Here is an 18,396-nt window from a genome sequence, read left to right as displayed (position 1 = left end):
AATCAAGGTATTAATAGTTTAAGATGGTGCTGTCCTAATGTTAAAGGGTGGACTCAACAAAATAAAACTCTGCCCCCTTGTTGTTACAAACTTGAATGACTTTCTTTCATCTGTGGAACTCAAAAGAAGATATTAAGAATTGTCCATGCAATGAAAGTATGTTTATATACATTAATGATCAGGTTCTGGAAGTAAAAACTCATAAATCCATTTCTCCATAGGGAAATACACTGTAAAAAATGCTGGGTTGCACACAGTGCTGTTATTCCAACACAAACCGATTAACGTAACAATCATTTTTACATATTTAAGTGAATTAAATGTAAAACAATTAAGTTGTTCCCCAAAAAAACATAAGAATGTTGTTTTAGCTCAGTTTAAATAAGTAAGTTGAACAAGCAGCAAGATTTTTAAAAGAACTGTTACACAGTCGAAGACAGACCTGTTGTGAGGTTGCTAATCAGTTAAACGCATTTGTTCCCATTAATTAATTATATATGTTTTATACATTTATATGATACTAATAATGTATTTTTAATTGTGGAGTTTATTGAGAAAAACTACCCTGGGTGAAATTTCCAACATTAAGTGAGTCGCAGCAAGGCATATTTGGCTCTGCCCGCGTTGTTTCCAAGTCAATATTTTGTTAAAATACCTCTATTTATGTGCATATTGCAATAACTTACTGTGAATGTTTCTGTGGATATAACCAAAAAATGAAATAAAGATTTACACTACCTGACAAAAGTCTTGTAGTCGATCCCAGTGGTAAGAGAAATTATTTGGAAAAGTGGCAGAAGGTAGATTTTTCCAATGAATCATCTGTTGAACTGCATCCCAATCATCACAAATACTGCAGAAGACCTATTGGAACCTGCATGGACCCAAGATTCTCACAGAAATCAGTCAAGTTTGCTGAAGGAAAAATGATGGTTTGGGGTTACATTCAGTATGTGGGCATGTGAGAAAACTGCAGAGTGGATGGCAACATCAACAGCCTGATGTATCAAGACATTTGTGCTGCCAATTACATTACAAACCACAGGAGAGAGCAAATTCTTTAGCAAGATAGCGCTCTTACTCATACTTCAGCCTCCACATCAAAGTTCCTGAGACCAAAGAAGGACAAGGTGCTCCAGGATTGGCCAGCCCAGTCACTAGACATAAACATTTTTGAGCATGTCTGGGGTAAGATGAAGGAGGAGGCATTGAAAATGAATCCAAAGAATCTTGAACTCTGGGAGTCCTACAAGAAAGCTTTCTTTGCCCTTCCAGATGACTTTATTAATAAGTTATTACAATATTAATTCCTTTTACAATGCACCATGACTTTATATTCTATACTGTACATTGTTTCTATTAAGTGACAAGACTTTTGTCTCAGCAAAGTCAGACCTTACTGTCTTAATTAAAGAATTAAAAATCAAAGCATGATCATGTTTTATTTTGGTAAAATAAGCATAGTCTTCAGGCCTTTGTCTTTCATATAAGCCACTTCTGATACCAAATTATCAACTAGAAGTCAAGTTATTATTTGTTGTTCCTAAAACTTGGATAGGTGACAAGACTTTTGTCAGGTAGTGTATATACTTTGATGTATATCAAATCAAAGTTTGTATTGTTGCGATTCTCCTCATAGCTGGTTGGTTTGGTTTCCTATGGGAAAATGAAAGTATTTTTTTTTTCCTTTATACACTCAAAAAGAATTTTTTTTACTTGTTTAAACTACTTAATTAAAATGAGCTGAAACAACACAATTCTTAAGATTTCATTGGTACAATTAAAATTTTTTATGTTCAATCCACATAAATTTGCTAAAAGTGTTAAGTTAACTTAATGATTTGTTTTGGGACAACATGAATGATTTGTGTGGAACCCTGCATTTTTTACAGTGCACAATCTATACCTCCTCTGATACTCCTCCAATGCAATCAAATTTGGATCAACTTGTAAGTATTGTTTTTACTTGAAATATTTTGAACCTGATGGACCCTTTTCACATTCATGGGTTTCTCAGTAGCGGAAGTTGTCATAGTTGGGTAAACTTAAAGTGCAGTGAATGGGAGAGTACAACAATTTTTTTTTTACAATCACATTTGCTGAAATAAGAAAAGAAAAACTACTTGATGGTGTTATCAAGATTTTCACAAAAAAGAAAAAATTGAATGAAACAATGTCAAATTTACTGTCCTCCTCATGGACACTGCATTAGAAACATCTCGCATAAGCAGTAATTATTTTTTTTTTGTAATTTGATGCAAAGATAATATAATAAATATGTAAATACATGTAAATGTACATACGCTTTTTTAAAAATCTAAATATTAAAAACATTCAAAGATTTACGATGCTGATCGTGTGAAAAGAGTCCATTGTGCCATCAATCCTATTATAAACATAAAAATTTGAGTTTCCAAACAATAACGATTTGAACCCTACGACCAGTACGTATGGCTTTCAACATTGAAAGGTGCTGAATAATCCCTTTAACCCTAGGTTTGACCGTGAGGGATTACCTTTGGAATAAGTACTCTCCAAGTCACTTTTAGAGAAAAGTATTCACTAAATAACAAGCACAATTGAGAATTGACGGCAAGTTAATCCTTAGGGAGCAACAAAGCTGGGGTGTGAGGGTGTACACTTCCTTTTAAAAGCTTAAAACACTTGTTTTAGGACATTACATGAGCTGTGAGTGTTCCAAACACTCAAGGTGCCCATATTGTGCTATTTTAAAGATTTCTAATTATTTTGTTTTGGAGATATCCAACTGTGAAGGTGTTTCCAGCTTGTAGAAGCTTGCCCTAAAGAGGGGCATTAGTGCTTGACACTGTATGGTGCAGTTTTTAGTATCCATGGTAGCGGGCCTGTCTCCCATGCTACAAACATCTGTTTGTATCCCACTTGAGGCGGCGTGAATAACATGACCGTGGGTTTCTGTGGTGCCATGACCTGAATGACTTTGATCCAGCTAACAGTAAACCTCACTCCTCTAAGATTTATTAATCACGTTTAATCAAATCACGTTGAATCAATAAAAGCAGTTAAATTGTCTGTTTATTTAAAGACAGCTAAAAGGATTTCCTGGGTTTATTCAGCTCTAGTTGCAGAGGAGGTTACATAAGTGCAGTGACCTAAGGGAGTGAGTCAAATACATTTCCAGCTTGTAGAAGTTGAAACCTCAGTGCACTTGCTTCAAGTAATGAAAAAAGTTTCTGTGGTGTTTAGCATACTTGTACTGTAAGTGCACCTGCATCCTATGCCTTCCATCATGTCAGTTGCTGAGATTGGAGCTTGTAGAACTTGGGGAAAACTCTGGTGCTGTGACCTGAAGGAGAGAGGTTTCTGAGGGTCTACTCTGCTCTGATGGTCAGAATTCCCAATCTGTTGCGATTAATCTTGATTTACAGCAGAGGTCAAGAAGCTTTTTTCAAGCAAAAAAAAAAATAAATAAATTATTCTTTCTATAAAGAGATATTTAAAAGAAATATATATTAACTATTGACTATGATAAATACGGGTTTTCAATGACAAAACCGCGTGTGCAACTCAAATATAAACAAATAGGAAGCATCATATTTTAAAATTCTGTCACATGCGGGAGCTAGACAAGGGACAACAGAGGGAAGGATCCAATTGTTGGTTTAATACGATTATTTGTTAAGGCAAGCAAGGTCAAAACAGGAGTAGCTGGTCCATAAAGGACAATCCAAAAACATAGCTAGTCAAAAACAGGCATGAGGTTGAAACAAGCAGCAAAACAGGATCAAACACTAAACAAGACTAAGGCTAAACTGGTGTATGTGTGGTCTATAAATAGTCTGAATAATCAGTGATCACAAGCTGTGTGTGTCTCATAAGCCGTGATCAGCAACTGGTGTGTGTGACGTGGACTGGTGGGATTTGTAATTCCTTATCAAGATATATGTACTGTAGTTCACCAGCGATCGTGACAAATTCTGGATAATGCATTACTTTTTTCTACAGACAAACAAAAACTATGAAATCTAAATGTTTACTATTTTATAGGACAATTTTCATTTATTTCAAACTTTATTTTAAAGTACAGTGCTGACTATTACCAAACAATAAACTATGGGTTTTTCTCCACCAAGTTCCTAATTTGCTGCTTATTAGTAGTTACTAATTCAATAGTTAGGTTTAGGTATTGATTAGGATTCGGGATGTAGAATAAGATCATGCAGAATACAGTATGTAATTTATAAGTACAAATAAGCAGCCAATATTTTAATAACAGGCATGCCACTATAGTGAGAATTTGTACTTAAACTATAGTTTTAAAATCACATTTAAATATTTTGCTAAAGAAATGACTAAACAATGTTACTCAGGTCAAATAACTTGTAATAAGTTATGTAGCAACACACACTGAGTGAGTGCATGGGTGCAAGGCACTGTTTTAATTTTAGCTAATACGTGTTTTAAAGAGCAACTGGAAAAATATTATTTTACTATTATCAGCAAAATAAGGCAGCACTGTGGTGCAGTGGGTAGCACGATCACCTTACAGCAAGAAGGTCACTGGTTTGAGCCCCGGCTGGGTCAGTTGGCATTTCTGTGTGGAGTTTGCATGTTGGTTTTCTCCTGATGCTCTGGTTTCCCCCAAAGACATGCACTATAGGTGAATTGAATGAACTAAATTGGCCGTATTGTATGTGTGTGAATGCAAGAGTGTATGGGTGTTTCCCAGTGTTGGGTTGTGGCTGGAACAACAAGTTTAATTAGGCCCCCAAACAACTCAAACTAAATAAAAAAATTTAACAACACAAGTTAAACGTGTGTATGTGTAAAAATCTAAGAACATTGCTTAAATTGGAGCCTCTGAAAATATTTCCATTGCTTTTAAACAACTTACAAGCTTTCATTGAAACTTCATAAAATGTAACTTCATTACACAGAAAATGCACATTTCCCTATATTCAGGAAACTCACAAATAGTGCCATTTCTGGCTTTGCATTGTATTTCTAATAGCTTTGTGGTTTAGTTTATAAGTGGTCAGGTTAAATTTAATACCAGTGTTTAAACTTTAATATGTCAACCTTGAGCAGTGGTTGAATACTGTTTACATGTGTGGAAGAGTGCTCGCAAGAGTACATGGACTCAAACATTGCCAGAGTGGTTGTTCTAATGTGTTGCATAGAGGCAAAGTTAGTGGAAATTCATTCAGGTTATTTCAAAATTAGACTGTCCTCACATTTGATTCCTCATGTCCTTCCACTTCTGTTCCTTTGCCAAATGTTCACACTCACAACTCATTCTTTCTAGCTTGACTTAATGACCAATTTGTTTGACATATTTCTGCATTTCCCAGAGTGGCGGTGCCAGAGATGACTCTGAGCTGGCCATTGTTGAGTGTGTTTTCATGGGCATGAATGATGAGTTTGAACAAACTCCTGCATGAAAGTCCCCAGAACATTCTCAGAATGACATCAGAAGGTCAGATGTATAAGAAATCAGAAACCATCAAAAACAAGCTCATTTGTGAGGCAGCTTTCTCTGAATGCTCATAATATGCAGAAAGTAGCCACTTTCATGGTCCTGGGTGAAGAGTTCCAATTTTGATTCAAATAACCTGGTGAAATGAAAAGTTAGAAAAAAATGTGTCCCTGTGTCCCTGGAGCCTTACATTTAACTGTTTCAGATGCCCGGAAATGTCCACCATAAAACTTGCAAAGCCAATGTTGATCTATGAACTCAGGATGCACAATTTTTTTAACCTCAACCAAGAACGCAGGAAAACTTGCAAGCACTCTCCCCTTTGATATTGTTGTGCAACAGCAGGCTGGAATAGCTGTTCCCCATTTCCTCCTACAACTCTTTGAATTGGCCTTAATTCAGATCACAGGCCACAATTAAATACACCACTCCTATACTATACTAATAATATTATTTCACATAATTTGGGCCAACATGACGTACAGGTACAGTACCTCTTAATGTAAGGGACAATGATAATGCAGAATGCATCAATTTTCTTGCTCACAGACACAAACCCACCGGGTACTTCACTGAAAATGCTGTATTGTAGGTTTCAAAAAGTCTCTTAATGTTTGATTTTTTAAAAGAGGAATTTGTTCTGTTTAAACCAGACACAGCAGAGCACCAGAGCTTTCAATAAAATCATACAGTATATTCCTATCCACTCATTTAGAAACTTTTGATGTTCATCTGAATTTTTTTTTCCACCATCACCTCTCAAACGTTGCTTTAATCTGTGAATGAAAGACAGATTCATAAGTGGCGTCATAAGTCATGTCGTGAAATGGGGGTGTAAAAATGAATAGCTTCTACTAGGGCTGCACAATATATTTCTTTAGCATCAATATCGCAATATGCACATCCGCAATAGTCATATCGCAAATATATGCAATGTTGAGTCTGAATTGTAGTTGGAGCTACAGAATTGTATTTAATCACTGTATTTGTATAGAATTTATATGATTTATGCAAAAAAATAGATTCTTTGTCTTGTTTCTAGTGCAAATATCTACATTCCAAAGCAAATAACTGATTATTTCACTTACCTGTTAGATAAAATAGCTTGTTTAAAGGGAAATCTCTTAATTGTGACTCATTACCTCTGACGGTGAAAACAAAACAATATTTTTTACTTTCTATAAGATTTTTATTTTTATTTTTGGACTAGAAGCAAGACAGAAAAGCATTTTTTTCTATTGTGGTTATTCAATTTCTGTACCTGATTACTGTTAGACTCCCCAGAAAACTATCAAATAGTGCTATTCAAACTATCTTATGAAACGTATTCATATCGCAATATTTATTGCTGAAAAATTAAATATTGCAATATCAGATTTTTCCAATATCGTGCAGGCCTAGTTTCTACAGGGCATCATGCTGTAGATGAGGACGATTTGGTGTTGGTTTAGTAACAGACCATAACCGGTATGTACAAGTAGCATACTATGGCAAGGAAGGTGAGACATCAGTGTGCATAAAATACTACATCAAGAGAGGCGAGACACATGAGCAATTAATTAACAATGCTCCTATTTTAAAAGCCTACATCTGGGCATATTCTCCTGGTTGTGAGTTTGATAGCACAGTCTCTCACTAACACTAAAGGTACAGAACCCAAGATCCTCCTGCATTCTGTAAAAAGCTCTATCTCTGCCACTTGCTGAACTTGGCAAACGTATTTTTGATGTTATTTAAAGAGCACGGTAGTGAATAGTGATATGTGCCTATGCGGGTACAAAATGCACTACATGTTGCTTATTATATGCCTTTAAATTTGGACATATTTAATTATTAAAATATAGTAAGTGAGACTTGTTCCTGGTGTATGTTGGACTCTGGCAGGATTGCCCTTTGTCTTTGGTTCTGTTCGATATTTTTATGATAGAGTTTTTAGGCGTCAGAGGAGTCTGGAACCTGTTAACTTCGTCAGACCTGGACCTTCAGCACACACTGGGGCGGTTTGCTGCTGAGTGTATTGCGGCAGGGATAACAATCAGCAACTCCAATTCTGAGGTCATGGCGTGTGACATCTGGCTTGCCATCTTCAGGTTGGAAGAGAGTCCTTACCCACGGTGGAGGAGTTCAAATATCTTGGGGTTTTGTTCATGAGTGAGGGAAAGATGGAATCTAGATTGATAGGCGGATCGGTGCAGCGGTAAGGCTGTTGATGTAACAGTCCACTGTGGTAAAGAAGGAGCTGAGAAAAGCAAAGCTCTCAATTTACTAGTCAATCTGTGTTTCTATACTCTCACGACAAGACAAGATCTCAGCTAAAATTAGTTTTCTTTCCAGGGTGGCTGGGTGGACCCTTTTAGATACCCGGGAGGAACTTAAAGTAGAGCCGCTGCTCTTCCACACTGAGAGAAGCCAGCTGAGATGGCTCGGGTATCTGATTCAGATGCGTGCTGGACACCTAACTAGGGAGGTGTTCCTGGAATGTCCCACTGGGAGGAGGCCCAGGGGAAGATCCAGGACACGCTGGAGGGAATATGTCTCTCGGCTTTCCTGGGAACAACTCAAGTTCCCACCGAAAGAGCGAGAGGAAGTGTATGGGGAGAGAGAAGCCTGAGGTTTTCTCCTGAGACTGCTGCCCCTGTGACCCGGACTAGGATAAGTGGTAGACAATGAGATGAAATGAGAACTGTAAAAGAGTATTGTCAATAGCAGGGGACACTAACCTTTTTGAAACTGAGAGCTACTTTTTGGGTACCGATTAATGTGGACGGCTACCAGTTCAATACACACTTCTCAAATAACAAATTTGCTTAATTTACTTCTAATTATATGTTATTGTTAATAATTAATGATATTCATCTATGTGAAGACACTGATCATGTTAATGACTAATGAATATTATCAACAATGATTTGTAGGTAGGAAACAGATAAATATGAATATGCAACACTTTATTTCTATAAATCTCTGCAAGTATTCACATTTTCAAATGATCACTTCTATAATATTTTCACTAGCCACTAACAATTTTTAACAAATCATGCACTACGTTGTTCCATGTTTGTACAGATTATCAATTGTGTAACATAAATAAACTTTCAGATTTTACTGAAATTATCACTAAATCTACAGCATTTTTAATGTTTTAATTCACCTATTTAGTTACTCCAAGTTGGACATTGGAGACAGTGGAGATTATATCATTCTCATCTTTAAGGACAGTTTTGCCTTCCAGTCTAAAATTGCCTTGTTTTTTTTTTTTAAGGAATGTGTAGCTCTAAATGAGGCTTCAGTAGCTTTTTGGGGGTTAATCGCAATAAAATCACAATTAAAAGACTAAAACTTGTAATTTTGGCTATTCAAATATAAAATTTGTGTAAATTAAAGACAAAGAAACTATTTCAATTCAAAATATTATTGTTTAACAGAAATTTCATGTAAGCAACATACCTGCAATAAACCATCAAGATCCTCAGCCTGTTTTAGCATGGCTAAAAGTGCATTTGAATATGTCCTAGTTGCTGGAACAATGAAATATTATTGTAAAATGACCTTTTATAAATTTTGATTTGCTGTAAAATTGCTGTACAACTTATTGAAAATATTTTCAATGAATTTCCTGTAGGAAATGTTTACCTGTAAAATGGTAGTAAAGAGAGACAGATGGAGAGCCACAGTTTTTCTCTTGTTTCCTGACTACTGACTTACGACATGGCATTCATTGAAAAGTGATGTCTTCATAAACTCGACAACAAAGAAGCAGTTTCAAATTAATGAACTATGAAATAAATGTAAACAATATTTTATGATGACAAGTTTTTGCATATTTAATCACGGTATTAAATGTTGAAACTGGAGCTGTCCGAATGTGAAAATCCTCAGCACTTGTAAACATAGTTACAAACAGTAATAATTATGTTTGTTTTATTGTATCCATTTTACTGTATCAAAGACCTCTTCCTCTGATAGTGCATGCAAAGCTCGTTTGCTTTCACTGCTCAGAAAACAGTGGTCACACAAACCAAACTCTTATTGCATTTTTCACTTTTGATCTAATCAAACAGCTCAAATTTAAAGGATGAAATAATAAGAATCAGCCTCCACAAATTAAACAAAGATAATTGGTGCACGATTAACTATAATGGTGGCTGCTGTAGTTCGCTTATAAGAAGACTTTTAATCAGCTCTCATATTCAATTTCCTGCTGGGTGAAGAAGGGATATCAGCACCATAATTACAGTGTCACTCAGGCTATGGCCGAACAGCAGCAATGACAGCAATAGTTAATTAAATTCTGCCACACATAGGAGAGCACTGGGCTATTGTATTGTGTATCACTGATATGCCATCAGCAATAACTTTTATATTTACACCTTCTCAAGTGGATAAGATACTGAATGTCGAAGGTGACTTGTGCAAACAGGAAAAGTCGCTCTGTAGGGTGTGATAATGCGGTATACGCTTAACCCTGAGACGATTATAAATGCAGCTTTCCTGCAGTTATCACGTTATTGGCCTCTGCAGTAATTAATTAAACAAAGGGCTGTGCGAAGAGCAAACATTTGCTTAATTTCTTAATATTTACTATGAAACAACTTTGATGTTGTACAAATTACTAAATTCAAGCTGTTTTTCATTTGTTTTATACAGATTTGTTTTACAGAATTTTACATACACTATATAAAAGGAACATAACCATTTGTTAAAATGTCAGATGTTAAATGTGGCTAAACTTTAGTTAGGATTATGTGTGTAACCGTGATCCATACGGATCACAACACACAGTTCGAATGCATGTGATCCGTGGATTTAAAACTTCTAGGTTAACAATTGCAGAGAGATCGCCTCCTGCATCGTTCAAATTCCATGTATGAAAGCATTTTGACTTCCCTGTAAAATATAATGATGATAAGTTGTGGTGGAACCTAAATGCTTGCATTAATGCTTTCAGTGTAAAGCTGTACAATTAAACATTAAAAGATTGTGATCTCAATTCAAACCTGCGCAACATGAATGAGAAATGATAATGATTTGCATATGTTTATTATCTTCGAAGCGCTGCATTCAAATCTGCATTTAATCGAGAGAGATTCAGTTTTTACACTGTTTCATTTAGTTACACACAATTGAATAATACAGAAGTACTGGGATAACAGTTCAGATATAAACACTGATGTTCATGGTAAAGATTTAAATTACCGTTTAAGGGAACTTGATGCTTGTGAATATTGTAGCAACTACATTGTTTAACTAATTGGTGGCGACAAACAACCATCAAAATTATGTCACCAAATAGGTTTTCAAAAATGATACACCTATAATGAAACATGAAGTTTTGTGTGAATTGTTGAATCATTAATGTAAAATAAATATGATTTGTTGTACAATAAGTTAGATTTCTATATTTAGCATTATCAGCATTAGTAGCAAAGATTAATTTTCATATTGAATATTTTCCTTTTTTTCAGCTGGTTCTTTCTTGATTTTTATTTTTATTAAAATGACAGATTCTGAGTTAAAGCCAAGTAAAGTTAAACCCCATAATGACAATGTGAAAAAATATTTTTTGAAATTGTTGCAAATTTATTAAAAATAAAACAAGCTGAAAAATCACATGTACAGAAGTACTCACAGCCTTTGCCGTGAAGCTCTAAATTGAGCTCAGGTACATTCTGTTTCCACTGATCATTCTGGAGATGTTTCAGCAGCTTAATTAAACCTGTGGTGAATTCAGTTGATTGGACATGATTTGAACAGGCATGCACCTGTCTATATAAGGTCCCAGGTGTGACAGTGCATGTCAAAGCACAAACCAAGCATGAAGATAAAGGAATTGTCTGTAGACGACAGAGACTGGATTGTCTTATGCTGTGTTCACACCAGACGCAGAAGACGCATCAAGCGTGAGTGATTTACATGTTAAGTCAATGCAAAGACGCGAATAGACATCCTGCGGCACGATATGCACGAATGGCTCCAAACGAATCAACACTGTTTTTCAGCCTTCATAAAGCACATAAACACAGCTATTCTTTCAATAAAATCCATGTTAGTCATTTAGCCATCTAGTTACAGTCACCGGGCAGACAGAATCCGCATCTGTTCTGAAGTGAATTTGATGTGCAAATGAAGGGGATTTGACGTAAGAATGAAGTGAGTAAACTCAAATGTTCACGCGTCTATTTACACGCGAATAGCATGATTTATCCGCGCATTATGCGTCTGGTGTGAACACAGCATTAAGGGACAAGGCTGGGGACGGTTACAGAACATTTTCTGCTGCTCTGAAAGTTCCAATGAGCACAGTGGCCTCCATCATCCGTAAGTGGAGAATGTTTGAAACCACCAAGGCTCTTCCTAGAGCTGGCTGGCCATCTAAGCTGAGTGATTCAGGGGAGAAGGGCCTTAGTCAATGAGGTGATCAATAACCCGATGGTCACTCTGTCTGAGCTCCAGCGTTCTTCTGTGGAGAGAGGCGGCAACGGTTCATCTTCCAGCAGGACAATGATCCAACGCACACCGCCAAAATATCAATGGAGTGGCTTCACAACAACTCGGTGAATGTCCTCGAGTGGCCCAGCCAGAGCCCAGACTTTAATCCTATTGAAAATCTCTGGAGAGATCTGAAAATGGCTGTACACCATCACTTCCCGTCCAACATGATAGAGCTTGAAAGGTACTGCAAAGAGGAATGGGCAAAAATTCCCAAAAACAGGTGTGCCAAGCTTGTGGCATAATATTCAAAAAGACTTGAGGCTGTAATTGCTGCCAAAGGTGCATCAACAAAGTATTGAGCAAAGGCTGTGAACAATTATGTACGTGATTTTTCAGGTTTTTTATTTTTAATAAATTTGCAACAATTTCAAAGAAATCTTTTTTCATGTTGTCATTATGGGGTATTGTGTGTAGAATTTTGAGGAAATAAATTAATTTAATCCATTTTGGATTAAGGCTGTAACATAAAAAAATGTGGAAAAAGTAAAGTGCTATGAATACTTTCCAGATGCACTGTAAATATGGCAAAGTTCTGTGAGATTTTGAGGAGCAAGATTATGAAGTGAGAAGTTGAAAATCAATGCGAAACTTTACGGCCAGTGAAGTGAAGCCAGTAAAGCTGATAAAGAAGTGGTGTGAGAAGTGAAGTGGACATGCTAGTGAGTTCTAGAGATGACACGAGCTGCATGGTTCTGAACCAGTTGGAGTTTATGGAGACGTTTAAAAGGAGTGAGAAGTGCATTATAGTAGTCAAGACGTAAAGTAAGACTTCTAGAGAAAGTCTTATTTGTTTTATTTCGGCTAGTATAAAAGCAGTTTTTAATTTTTTTTAATCCATTTTAAGGTCAAAACTATTAGCCCCTTTAAGCTATATATATTTTTTCGATAGTCTACAGAACAAACCATCATTATACAATAACTTGCCTAATTATACCCTAACCTACCTAGTTAAGCCTTTAAATGTCACTTTAAGCTGTATAGAAGTGTCTTGAAAAATATCTAGTAAAATATTATTTACTGTCATCATAGATAAAAATAAGATAAAATAAATCAGTTACTAGAAATGAGTTATTAAAACTATTATATTTAGAAATGTGTTCTAAAAAAGAAAAATTTTTACCTTTATGTTTAAGAACTTCTTTTTGAACAAATTTATTTTCCTGCTTTATATTATTCCTAATTCCAAAACACATGACGTTGTTTCAAACTACTAACTGTCAATAATTACAGCAATTTCATTAAACTGCAGAGTTAATTTTTTTTACATCAAAATCGTAGATCAAGATCCCATAATGCAATACAAATGTGTAAAAAAAAGAACATGGAAAAAATAAAACACCCATGAGATATGGACTAGAACAAATGTTATATAACACATATTTTAAAAGCATAAAAGTGCACATTTAATACAATGAAGCTCTTGATCTGTCCTTCAAAACCCTCTTTGGATTATTAGAGTCTTGTTGTTGAGTTAATTATTGTTTGAATGAAACATTAACATGGTTTGCTCAGGATTTGTATTCTGTTTGTACAGCTATTGTGAAAAACATAAGGTGGCAGAGTGAGCCCAAACATACCGAAAGTAAAGAAAACACATGCAAATAGAAAAACACTAAACATCATCATCAATTTGACAACAGCACACACATTATCACAACACATACAAATACAGAAACACACTGAAAATAGCACAGAACAAAACTGAAATGTGTATGTTTTCCTGACTTGATCATATAAATTGTTTACAATGTATTAGTTTAATAGGTTTTAGGAAATATGGGTTGTCATTTAATTCTTAAATGAATGACAATCAGATGTATTTGCGTCAAACTAAACTTTGAGAGTCTTGAATCTCTCAAGGGGTTGTTTGACAGCTGTAAATTTTATTATTGATTTTATTATTTTATTATTTTTATGCAAGGAAATAATTATTTTTAGCTTATCTGATCTCACAATCTCCTCAAATTTGAATTTGGACAAGTATTAGCATATGAAACTATCAGATAAAAACCACTTGATGATGGCTTAACGTTTGAGCATCAAATCACTGACACATGCCTGCTTTTTAACTTTACAACAATATCAATTTTACTGCACTAACTCTTGGTCAATTTAAAGCAGTCAGGTTGCATTTTTTAATAAATTAATCAAATTATTGTTCAAGTAAACACAAACAAGAAATTCTGAGTTGCTGTAGAGTTACTGTAAAGTTAGCTCAGCATATATAAGTTGTTTGGAATACTCAACCAAATGAATTTTAAGTATTAAAGGTCCCATGAAATGAAAACATAATTTTTTTAGAGGTTTGTATCAGTATGTTAGTGTTAGATCCTAAAATCTATCATCTAATGTGCTCTAAAACAGTAACAAAATTCACATTTAGAAGATATAAACTTCCAATATCACTCACTCCCTATCCATCGCCTTAGTCCCTGGTCTCCACCGCAAAATTATTGGCCAAACATTCAATATATAGACTTGTAACCATTTAGAATAAATAAACATCCAAACATCCACATTCACTTCCACCTGAATGGATCAACAATTTTTTTATATCACCTCATAATTTAGCTTCTTATTAAATCTTTTGACCAATTAAAATGCGCTATGGTATCTGACATGTCCTGTCCACAAGATGCTTATCATTTACTTTTCATTCGATGCACTTATTTGCAAGCACTCTCACTGACAAACAAAACAAAAATGAAAAACTATTGGCTGTTTTTTTTAGAGAGGAGAAGCTACTATATGTCTCACACTGTCTTCATATTTCAGATTTCATCAAAACTTTTTAATAAAAATGTAACATTTCAAAGCACTTCACAAGACCTAAAAACAATTTTATTTAAACTAAAAATGCATTTAAATGTGAAGAACTGTTTTCATTATATTTTCTAAAAAGTACCACTCTGTCTTTGGGCTTTATTTTAATGATCTAGGCACAAAGCCTAAAGTGAATGGCACAAAAGCATTAAGGGCTTGTCCAAATTCACTATTGCTATGTTAAGGACGAAAAATACAGTTTGTGCGGTGGAGCATGGTCTAACAGGGTTGTATTTATTCTCTTCATGAGTTCTGGGTGTGGTATGAGCATAACATGCATTAAACCAACCAAAGACTCGTTTATCATTCCCTTTAAGAGTCAGTTGCGTTGCGCCATGGTGCATTTGCTATTTACATGGTGGACTTTGTAAGTGGAAAAACTGAAGGCTTTAATGGTGAGAAAACAGTTAAACAGACCATTTGCAGCGCAAGGATAGTGAACGAGCCTCTTCCATTTAGCCTCTTTACTTTCTCTTTCTCTTCACTTACTCCTTCACTTCTGTGAATAAGGAAACAGTGTTGTACGCACTCCACTGAAGACATCCATTAGCCTACATATTTAACTTCATTTGTTAAGCGCAAAGATTTGTTTCAAAACTATTTCTAAATTCCGTTTTAATTTCCAGCAAACGAATAAATGAACAATAATAACGAAGTGTGGTCAAACAACTGAGTTATATCCAAACACACATCCTATGCCCCATATGGCTTGTTTTTATTAAAACAAATATAAAAATGCATATAATAATATTAATAATAATAATAATAATAATAGTAACATTATACAAAAGCAAGTTGTCATGAATAAACTGAAAAAAGCCCCCCCGAGATGAGACATGGAGGCAGTGGTTTTTTATAATATTTAATCTTTAAATTTTTTTTTCATTTGTAAAGATATTTGTGCATTGCTGTATCCATCCTGTGTGTATTAAGCAATGTGTAGGCGTTTAAGGCACAACTAATGCACTCTGTGCTGGACTTTAGACCTGCTTCAGCTGGTCAATTGCGCAGTCTATTTTAGTTCCTCAAAATAGCAACTAGCCAACAATGCGCCTTAACACGCCTCCATTCTAAAGCGGAACACCCACGAGTCCACAAAGCAGAGCAATTGGATTTGCTGTTTAAACAACTTGGCGTAAAACAGGAAAATTAGGGTTGCGCTGGTCTGAAAATAGCAACACATCGCACCAAACACACCTTGCGCCTTATTGCGCCGGGTGTATGATAGGGCGCTTAATGTTTCAGTTGAGATTACATCAAACTTTGAATTAAAAAAATGAACATTTTAAAGCACTTCAAAAGACTTTTAAACTGTTTTTTAAACTAAACTAATAACAAAAAACTTTTTTACCTTTAAATGCAATCAATCTACATTCTACAATCTACAATCATTAAACTCATTTTTAACTAATTTGAATTTATAGTCTATCAAAAGTATTGTTCACTATTAAGCTGTGATGTAAAAGCAAGACTCTTGTGTTTTGTCCATTAAACAGATAATTTGTATGTTTAATAGGTCATCAGGTTCATTTGACCTGTCCTGCTTTGCATATTGTATTATATTTACAAAACATGCATCTAATTGACAATTTATGAGATGTCGGAAATGATTGATGATGAATTTCCAGTGTTTGGCTGTGTTAAAAGTACACGCACATTTCAAAAGGCACATTTCACAGTTTGTACTCCACGTTTGTTTCAGGCACATTTTGTGTTCTTTATCCAAACGCAACATCAATTAAAACGCTTAATTAAAATTAACATTAAATACGTCCGCGTTCTCCATTAATTCATACAAAGATCAGTATTTACATAAAACATGCAGTGGCGCTGTCAGATCTTTTCTGGGCCAATTGTTCATTAGTAAACCCGTGACAACATTTGTGAGTTCACAAATAACATCTGAATTAGAAATGTTTCAAATGTACATATACATGCTGATGTCTTTTAAATGCTTTTAGCATACGTCAAATATGAATATAGTTTTTAAAAAATTTGTAGATGATGTAATATTAATTTGATACAATTTTATTTGAAGATCTGAACTCAGGAAGTTGTTAGTATGATAATCTTGTTTCCTGTTGGTTTTTAGTACACTGTATAAATATTTTAGCAAATAATATTCATTCATTCATTTCACTTAGGCTTAGTTCCTTAATTTATCAGGAGTTGCCACAGCGGAATGAACCGCCAACTTATCCAGCATATGTTTACTCAGTGGATGCCCTTCCAGCTGCAGCCCTGTTCTGGGAAACACCCATGCAGTCTCACATTCACACACATAGATTACGGCCAATTTATTTTATTCAATTCACCTATACCACATGTCTTCCCTGCAGGCACAGGACATCAACTTGACATCATATTGACATTGTACATCAACGTACCCCAACGTCATATGGGCCTTTGGATTTTGTTTGGAAATGAAAATCGGGTTGACATCAGAACCCAATGTCAGGCCGACGTCAATGTCCAACCTAAAATCAACCAAATATCAATGTCTAATCATGTTACAGCTTGATGTTGTGTGAATGCTACCACTATGAAATCTATCAGATTTTGGTCATGTTCCAACACAACCTAAAATCAACCAAATATCAACGTAATTTGACGTCATTTTTGGATGTTAAAATAACATTGTTATTAGACGCTGGCTAGATGTTGAATTTTGGTCACCTGCCGTCATGTTCTAAATCTAACCCAATCTTATGATGTTGTGTGCCTGCTGGGTTTAAACTGTGGGGAAACCAGAGCACCCGGAGGAAACTCACATGAACACAGGGAGAACTTGCAAAGTCCACACAGAAATGCCAGGACTCGAACCAGCGACCTTCTTGCTGTAGGGCGGCAGTGCTAAACACTGAGCCCCCGTGCTGCCCAAATGAACATTATTTAAAACATAATTATTACTTTTAATTCATATCCTCAGTGAACGGTCCTGAACGTGATTACTTTACAATAGTCTAGAGTTCAAACTGTCGCATAGTGTTAGAGATGATTTTAATAGTTGTTGTTTCTTCCACTAATTATTTTGCTTCATGTAACCTCACATGTTGCCTGTGTATGTTTCTCTTAGAGTGTTGGTAGCCATCGACCTGCATTTCATGAATCACAGAACAATGAATGTGTTAACTAACAATAAAACACATTGTTAGTATTATTTGTAATTGTTACAATTTTGACCATACTATTTAGTTAGTGCTGTACTATTATTATTATTATTATTATTATATTTTAACTAGAGTGTGGAATTTGTTATTACAATTAACGTAAATTTAATTTTAATTAAATAACATATTGATAGTTATAATTAAAGGTGCAGTATGTACTTAAGTTTGACACCCAGTGGTTGAACTAGGTTTTGCATTCCTGGATCAAAACACACGCAAGCGCAGGTTGCCAGATGAGATATATTCACCTGCAGACCCGCAGAACCACAGATGTTTAAGGCACACCCACAATACAGCACACACAATCTAGGCAAACCAAATATGGTTAATGATGGATCAATCTTCTATTTTTTTTTATTTTTTTTGTTTAATGATGACTAAGTCCTTAGGAGCATTATCGCCACCAACTGAATTTCACAAATATGGCGATTAAGACCGCCCGTGCTACGAATGCCA

Source organism: Danio aesculapii, chromosome 2, assembly GCF_903798145.1.
Source record: "Danio aesculapii chromosome 2, fDanAes4.1, whole genome shotgun sequence".
NCBI lineage: Eukaryota > Metazoa > Chordata > Actinopteri > Cypriniformes > Danionidae > Danio > Danio aesculapii.
The sequence above is the reverse complement of the archived record's forward strand: the minus strand, read 5'-3'. Positions refer to the sequence as shown.